The sequence below is a fragment of the Schistocerca cancellata genome, chromosome 3 (genome assembly GCF_023864275.1).
Source record: "Schistocerca cancellata isolate TAMUIC-IGC-003103 chromosome 3, iqSchCanc2.1, whole genome shotgun sequence".
NCBI classification, from domain to species: domain Eukaryota; kingdom Metazoa; phylum Arthropoda; class Insecta; order Orthoptera; family Acrididae; genus Schistocerca; species Schistocerca cancellata.
In genome coordinates this window covers 853,626,475-853,629,290 of record NC_064628.1, presented here as the reverse complement: position 1 = coordinate 853,629,290, position 2,816 = coordinate 853,626,475, and the positions used below count along the sequence as shown (strand labels likewise).

Below are 2,816 nucleotides of genomic sequence, written 5' to 3'. Positions count from 1 at the left end.
CATTCTCAGTGCAGTTGTTATATGTACATATTTCTAATCTAAAAAAGTATCACTTTCCTGACTGACTGAGCTTGAATAATATTCTAATGGCAACATATTACTAAAATCCTTATGCTTAGATATCACAAAGACCTGAGGCACACAGACATGACCGCACGTAGCGGTAATAATCTAAATTTCAGTTTCAGTGTGAATAAATCTGCATACAATAACTTCGGTGGAATGAATATGAACTCCCTTGACCAGTGATATGGGCGTTTATAATAATACGAGTTTCGCTTCACACACCAAGCTGTAACAGAGAGACGAAACAATTATACATTAAAGTAATTTGTGGGGATATAGCAATAATTTCATTTAAAATATCTGTATAAATGCACTTAAGATAATACCCAGTGTGCTGGTAGTGTATGATATGGTCATTTTGTGAGAAAAGCTTCAGTATTAATACTGTAATACATTTCTCAGTATTTAATGCACAATTATAAATAGAATGACAAGGTGTGTTACAACAAATCTCGACCTATGTTTTTTCTGGAGTCTACTTCTACAATGAGGTCTCACAAATATAACAAAAATATCAAATGGTTCAAATGGCTCTGAGCACTATGCGACTTAACTTCTGAGGTCATCAGTCGCCTAGAACTTAGAACTAATATATATTATTTTTAATGTAACTAACCTAAGGACATCACATACATCCATGCCCGAGACAGGATTCGAACCTGCGACCGTAGCCGTCGCTCGGCTCCAGACTGTAGCGCTTACAACCGCACGCACACTCCGGCCGGCCAAAAATAGCAGTCGCACGCATTATTCTGTCAGACGGAAGTTCTTAAGCACATCCGAAATGTAATTAACACCACATTTTTCCCTTTAATAGCAGTCACCAGTCGGCCATTTCAATATATTCGCGTATTTGTTTAGTGCATATAGATAACCGAGGGATAAAACTGAGAAAGAAAGTACACGAATTGTATAGCTATGAATATACAATCATATTCTGCTCGAGCATAGATTTCCGCGTAGGTAACCATCTGTCGTTGCAGTCCGGCGTGTACAGAAGCGAGTCACGTGATACTGGTCTCCGGTCCGAAATGTCAACGCAACCATGGCGCGAGACACTCTCCCGTGGGTTCAGGTTTGCTGGACGAGCGTCTGCAATCTGCAGCCATTTTCCAAGACGATCGAAGAACACTTGGATGACTTCATACACGGTCTCTGCGTACCTTGCGTCAGAAGTAAGGGAAGTAACGTAATCGGTGCGCATCGGTGGTTCAGTGGTAGAATGCTCGCCTGCCACGCGGGCGGCCCGGGTTCGATTCCCGGCCGATGCATCTTTTTTGCAGTTGTCTCCATGGAGCTGCTGCGTTTCTTGTGAAATTCGAGCAAGGATTAGTATTAAAATAATTGAAATTATTTTATTGTTTTTCAAAATGTTACCCGTTAACAGAATATATCATTGCATTAGATGAAACCGCTCCTTAAATCAATGATGCCGTTCTTCCTGAGGCACTTCACAAACTAGATATTTATGATGTCCCCTTAGTTCATGTAATGACGAAAAATTTATTTCATACATTTTATTTTTAATTTTTGGAAATAAAAAAGAAATCAAAAGGTGCTAGGTCAGGGCTGTACGATGTTCATTTCTACTGTATGCGGTTATGCGTCGACGTGATATAGTTCACGAAATTTTTGAAGAAGCTGCGGTAAAGAGATATTTGTGTATCAGTCGGCAGTAACACTGCATCTAGAATCTGATTCTGTTGCATTAGTACGGCCCTTCGTTCAGAAGAAAAAAAAGAAAGAAAGAAACTGTCAACGATCTCCTGACCAACACAGTTTCGAAAGACCAGTGAACTGAAAGAATTTACTTTTTGTGTGTTAACAATGAATAAAGATTCATTACCAGTAACGATATTCAAAACCAAAATTTGAAGAGCAGTGCGTTGTAGTTTTTGATCTGAAAGACTGTTGTCGACGGATTTCACATAAACTAAATTTTCTGACACGTGACTGTTGTAAAATGTTTTGGTTTTGAATCATATCAGTGTTCAGTGTCGTCCGAATGAATTCATAATATGGACGTCGATCTTCAAGTACTGCCCGAACAACGGTAATATTTTCATCAGTAACAGCAGTTCTTGGACGTGCTTCACAAAATACATCGCTAAGGCAAACTTGGTTTCCTTTAAAGTCGCTGTACCTGTTATAAATTGTTGCTTTAGACGGAGCTTTTTCTCCAAATGCATTTCTAAGCCAATCTTCACATTGTTTGGGACGTAATGACGAATTGAAACCGTAACGATTCATAGCACGGCAATCTTCGATAGGCAGAATAGGCTGTGGATGCTTTCAACAATGCGCCATACCGGAGGCTAGGGCGCTACTACATAGGGACAGTCTTTGAAAGCAGCGGATGATATTCGTGAACAAAAGAACGTAGCACACGATAAAACTACGATCATAATTCACGCGATTACTTACTTAGCCACGAATTATATCGGAACGAATTGAAAATAACGGTAATAAGAACAGAACAAAAGAGAAGTATAGAATGTGAAATAAACTTTGTCGTAATTAATGCGAGTAAGAAAAGCCTAGAGAAACTTTAAATTCCATTACATTATAACGCGTGGTGAAGTCGTAACATAATAAAGCAGTGTTGATTTCTAAAAAAACTATAGAATCTAACGGGACTACCTCCGGAAAGTGATGTTTTTGGGCGGGAAGAAACTAAAATATAACACAACAACGACAAAATGAAATAATTAATAGCGTATGTGAAACAGTAGCATGAAATGTGGAAAGAA

At 38.7% G+C, this 2,816-nt stretch overlaps 1 non-coding gene across 1 annotated transcript; it reads left to right on the top strand.

Moving 5' to 3' along the window:
* Nucleotides 1-1,266: 1,266 nt before the first annotated feature.
* Trnag-gcc (transfer RNA glycine (anticodon GCC)) lies at nt 1,267-1,337 on the top strand. Its single transcript has one exon. It is a non-coding gene; the product is annotated as a tRNA-Gly (tRNA).
* Nucleotides 1,338-2,816: the final 1,479 nt, after the last annotated feature.